The sequence below is a fragment of the Prionailurus bengalensis genome, chromosome B3 (assembly GCF_016509475.1).
Source record: "Prionailurus bengalensis isolate Pbe53 chromosome B3, Fcat_Pben_1.1_paternal_pri, whole genome shotgun sequence".
NCBI classification, from domain to species: domain Eukaryota; kingdom Metazoa; phylum Chordata; class Mammalia; order Carnivora; family Felidae; genus Prionailurus; species Prionailurus bengalensis.
In genome coordinates, this window is record NC_057355.1 from 54,443,598 (window position 1) to 54,449,597 (window position 6,000).

A 6,000-nucleotide genomic window follows, 5' to 3' on the forward strand; every position below is an offset into this window, starting at 1 on the left:
GCCCCTAGCCCACCCTGGGGCCATAGTTGGATGGGTGTGTTTTATCCTCTCCTCTCCCTGGAGGCGGGAGTCCACCTTGGAATGGTGCTGGTCCCTTCCAGGGCTGCTTGCACACTGCCAGGCTTGTGGGACTGCTTTGGATTGGCTCTACTCAAGGTCATATTGGAGGGGGAAAGTCCACAGGAGAACACCAGGGTGGAGCATGCACTTATTAGGAAGGTTTGTGAAGGTCTGCTGGGGGAGGGGACCTGGAGACAAGGCCAGGATGGAGGCAGCATGTCTGCAGTCTATAATGGGGGTAGGGCATGCTGCTGGCAAGTGGTGTGGGTGCATCCTTGGTTTCTGCAGGTGTCTGTGTGTCTAAGCTGGGGGGCAGGGGATGTAAATGGTGCTTGCCAGCCCCTTTGTTCCTGGAGAAGTCTCCCAAGGGTCCCTGTGCCATAAACAAATCTCATTCCCTGTTTCCCAGGGCCATTGTGCTGTCTCTTTCAGGTTGGGGACTCATTTTCCTCTTGCCCTCAGGTTCTTCTAGAACTGAACCTGCTGATTTTTAAAGGTTTGGGTGTTAAGCCCCATTGGTTATAAGAACTGGTGAAATTTGGTTCCTCTGGTTTTCATAGCCAAATGCTATGGGGATTCATCTTCCCTGTGTGGGTTCCCTGTGCCTGGGGTGTCTGATGTGAGGGTCTTTTTCTTTACCTTTTCTGTGCCCACTGGGTCCTTCCCTTCCACAGACAGTCCTGTGGGTCAGTTTCACTCCTAACTGCATCTCCACCTTTCCTACCATCTTCCATGTGTTCTCTACATTTATCTGTGGAAAATCTTGTTCTGTTAGCATTTAGGTTGTTCTCTGGGCTATTTACATTGGTGTGGGTGTAATCTAGTCCTATCCATGGGTCAAGGTAAGCTTGGGATCCTCCTATTTCACCATCTTCCCCAGAAATCCTCCAGAATGTTCATGTTAAACCCTTTTTAGGAAGAGGATATTGATGCACAGAGAGATTAAGTGCTTTGTCCAATATCCCACAGAAAATAAAAAAGCTAGAACCCACTCAGATTGGCCACCAAATCCAGAGCTTCTTAGCTATAACTATTCATGTCACACCAGGATCTCCTCATAGACATGGGATTTATAAACAAATAGTCCAGATTCCTTCTAAAGCAGTAATCCAATTTTTCAAGTGTCCAAAGAGTCAACATGTTTTGAAAGGTATATTTCAGGAGTTCTCTTTTCTCTCAATGCAAATAAGCAAGATTTCCTCCATTGCTTCCTTTGTCTTATGCATTTCATGAACTTATATAGGCATAGAGTGCAAACAAGGGAAATACTCATGCTTCAAACTATTTTTAAAATATCTAGAAAGTACCACAAATCAGAAAGGTTGTAATTCTGAATTTTATGGTAAGGAGTTGCATTATTCTGTTAGTGTGTGCACAAAATGCCTTGATATTGATGTGATCTAATTACGTCAGTTAAACCCTCAAAATTATTATTTCACATTTAAAAAATTAGATACGAAGTTTATTAGTGGAAGAAGCTAGCAATAATGATGGCTTTCAGACTGTGATGGGCTTTTGTGGGTCAGGGGTCAGAAAATCATGTGGGGCCACAATTTTCCAATTTTTACATTAACATCTGGTGTTAAACGTCTGAAGTTTGCTTTACTGCGTCACATTTCATTCCTCAGTGAAAAATCATAAACTTTTGCAATTCTCTAGACTAAGCATTTCGCCGAACTGCCTGGAAGCCAGAACTAAATGACCCATGTGTTTCAAAATGCTCATTGCAAAAGATTTGGAGGCCCTCACTGGGCTAATCTGTACATGTGGAGCTATGACTTAACCAAGAAAGGGGCCTATCTGTTCTAGAGTTTCAAAACTTCCTGGCAGATCTATTCCTGTAACTGGTGCAGAATGCAAATCAGTTTAAAGCTGCGTAAGTAAATGTCCAGAGTTCAAGAAATGATGATGAGTTGGCCAGAATCTCTGGCTATCTCCATTCAGATTCCCGTAAGGTTTATAAGGGCAAGTTTAAATTTTTAATAAACTGCAGCCCTGGGCTTATACAAAAATATTTTATTGAACCAGGATACATGGAGAAATTATGGCTAACTTAATTTAGAAATAAAGTAATGATTGAGAAATCTAGTCATTTCATTCTTGTCACCATTTTTTCTGTACTCCCTGCTTTCTTCTATGTAAATATGAGCAGTGAGTAGGATACCTTATTTAATGGTTGGTAGTTTTACCTCTAGGGCATTTTCTTTCTCCTCAGTGTTCAAACGCTGTATAAATAAATATATAAATACAGCTGATGCACAGAGATTGGAGAGCAGTCACTCTGACTCCAGAACACCCTCAGAAAAAGTTTTGAATAAAACTCCCGTTATTTTCTTGAGATGTTGTCACTTTCATTAAATGATGTTTGAAAAAAAATTGGGATGATAATTAGATGATTAGGAGAGATAATAAGAATGAACAGAGGCTATTAATAACTTGCTGCCCCACTGCTAATGGAAGCTGGCCCTCATTCTTACTCTGACCATATTCTAAGTCACATATGGAAACAATTCTTATTTTTCTTTATAAGATACTTACTTGGTCTGAAGCAGATAGAAAAAAGATTTTCTAAGCCAAGCAATTTATAGATACTATAGGGAAGGTCAAAATATTTTCTTGGTATTTCTTTATACAAATAAGGTAATAATTTATATTTCTAACAGCTGTAAGATGGGCATTAAACAACAGAAATAGCTTCTAACTGTACAACATCAATGTAAAGTATCCTTAAGTATTGTAAATGGTTTCTTACCTATACAAATTGCTATTATTGATCAAATAGTTTATAAATTAAAAAAACCCATAAATAATTATGGTTCAGGAGTTTAGTTACATTTTTTGGTGATAGAAAAGATCATTGGAAATATCTTTTTGATTGGCAGGGTTTTATTTTATGGCTCTGTTTCTTCCTTACAGTTCTCAGTATAAGGTTTATACTTTGCTTACTTCTAGTAATTTTGTCATCTCAGATGAAATGTGCTAAAACACTTAGCACTACCGGGCTAAGCACAGGGTTTGGGAAGGAGAATGGATAGGATACATAAAGAAGCAGAAAGTTTCTCTTTCTTGCCCTTGGGGAGGTTCTAATCTAGAATCTTTCTACAGTGCCTTACACATATCATAGTTCACTGAATTCTTTTCAAAGATGCACCATTTATATATTATTTTAAGAATAAAAAATATTGCCAATTGTAAATATAAAATATGGTAATTTCTGGATTGTGGGAGATTGAGAAATGGCTGGTGGAAAACTACAGTGTATGGTGACTACTGTTCTAAGATGTTTGAAGATATTAGTTTCACTTGTTTGGGGATAGGAAATAGGATCTCTTTTACAGCCAAGGGAAAGGGAGAGAGCCTGGAGGGACAGGAGCAAGAGGGTACTTTCCCAAGGGAACATATCAGAGGGCCTCTTCACAGAGCACTGGTGATGCCTAGAACAAGGAGAGCACTGCAGCAACTATCCCCCAGCATATGCACTCCCCCAGTACCCCACAGGATAAATACCTTTGTGGCATTTTGCCAGGACCTACAGGTTTTGCCCAGTGCTGAGAGAGCATCATTTTCTTCTTAGAACTCTGCTGTGTAGCCTACGGAGTCCTTGGGATTCAGTCGGTTATCATTTTGGCAACTTAATCTGATTAATTTACTTGTATCTTATTTTCTGCTGCAGCATCCTCACAAAGAAAAAAATGAGATTCACTTATTAATTTTAGAGAGGAAGGCAGATGGTGTGGTGAATGAGAATCTGGAGTCGGTAGCCTGGGTTTTGCTCCAGCCAAGGCAAGTGCCTTAACTATCACTTCAAACTTTATTCCAGTCTGATGTGTAAGAAAAGTAATCTTACCTACCCATATGGCTCCTGTGAGGATCAGATGAGACAATGCTTATTGCAAAACACTTGTCATAGTGCCTAGCACAAAAGGCTAAATAAACACAAATAACTACAAGCTGTGTAGTTTACCAGAAAGAGCAACTGCAGGTCTGTACTGCAGAGGGCTGCATTTCACTTGCCCAGAGGAGATTTAACAGGACTTTGTTTTAAAAGTTTTGGCTTATAGAGGCTAGATAGAACTGGATTGTTGGAAAGAAGGAGGGACTCTAGGGGTGGAAGAGAAGTCTCAGTGACTGAATGCTGGAAGGATCTGCATTTCTTAAGCCTGGGAAATGAAGGGATAGTGCATTCTTTAGAGAAGCAGGGATCCTAATTCCACTGCCTTGAAAAGCCCCAAGAGATGGCAAGTGGTGTAACACCTAAATGCCTGGGGATGTGGTCAGCAAATACCAAGGCTTCAGAGCAATGACCCCTGTCTCTGTAGCTTAGTCTGTGCCCAATAGGGAGGTAATGTCTGGCTCTACACATCTGGGCAATAACAGTGGTGACACATGGGCCTTTGAAATAAAGACGAGGCCCTTCCCTAGTTCCTGGGACAAGGTAAGATCTGAGATTCTTAGAAAGGGATAGAGTGGGGAGACTGGGGCTTCAAGCTAGTCCAATTGGATATAGAAAGGTAAAAGTATGTGCCACTTTTACATCATAATTCTATAGAGCAAACCCATACCCACTAAATAATTATTTGACTTGCTATTTTGTGTAACAGTTATCATTATCATCTTATTCTGAGAAGAAGTCGAATGAGATACGTGTGTCTATACAAGCTGCTTGTAGGGCTTTTGTGCTGTCCCTATCCCCCGACACCATGGTGGTGTTCCTTAATCCATCCACTAGACCTAAATCAAAGATATCAGACCTAAGCTCTCAAAGTCTATTCAATACTCATTCTTATCAACTACCATTTACCCTTGACGTGGACTTTCGACCTGATCCTCCAGCAAGTGGCCTGAAAACTTTCTCTAAAATAGCATCATATAAGACTTCCAGGGAAGATGGTGGATTAGGAGGATCCTAAGGTCCCCTCCTCCCAGGGATCCAACAATATAACACCAGTATGAGTGTAAATAACCCAAAGAATGGTGGAACAGACTCTCCACAGCTAAATGTAGAGAAAAGGCCATGTTGAAGAGGGTAGGAAGGGCTGAAATGCTGTTGGGAGGTAAATGGACCCATGGAACTGTCTTCAATAAGGGGGGATTTAGCAAGCATGGAGAGAGGAGACAACCAGACCCTCACACTAGAAACCCCACGCACAGGGAAAACGAATTCTTGTAACATTTGGCCTTGAAAACCAGAAGGGCATAATTTCACCAGTTCTTACAAGGAGCTGAGCTTAACACCTGGAACTTAAAACCAGTGGGCTCAGCTGCGGGAGAGTCTGGAAGGCAATAAGAAACAGCTCCTGCCCTTAAAGAGAGAACACAGTGAACAGCCCTGTGGAGATACAGCAGTTTGAAAAATACCTGGGATTTAGTAATCTCAGAGTGTGTACTGGAGGGGCAGGGATCCTTGGGAGACTTCTCTAGGAACAAAGGAGTTGGTGGGTACTGTTTCCCTCCCCACCCAGAGCCGAGACACATGGACACCTGTGGAAACCAGCACAGCACCAACACTCGTTAACTTGCTAACAGTGCACCCTGTCACTGCATTCTCCTACAGACATGCCCCTACCAGCTAGGCTTTGGTTCCTGGTCTCCCACAGCAGACCAGCCCAAACCTTGCTAATGCTTCTGTCCTGCCCCCATGTTGTACTGTGGACATAGTCCCTTCCCACATCAGTCCTGCATAAATCTTGCGAGCAAGTGCTCCTTCACCCTGAATTCTCTTTTGTACCTGCGCCCTCAAATAGTCCTTGCCTGGAGCCCACCCAAAGCATTTCCACAAGTCTGGCAGTGTACAGGCAGCCCCTACAGGGACCAGTACCACTCCAAAGTGCTTCCTGCCCCAAGGAGAGGGGAAGATAATCACACATACACACCAGTCCAACTGCAGCCCCGACAGTAGGCTAGGGGTAGACATCTGGTCTGATTACAGGCCTGCATACC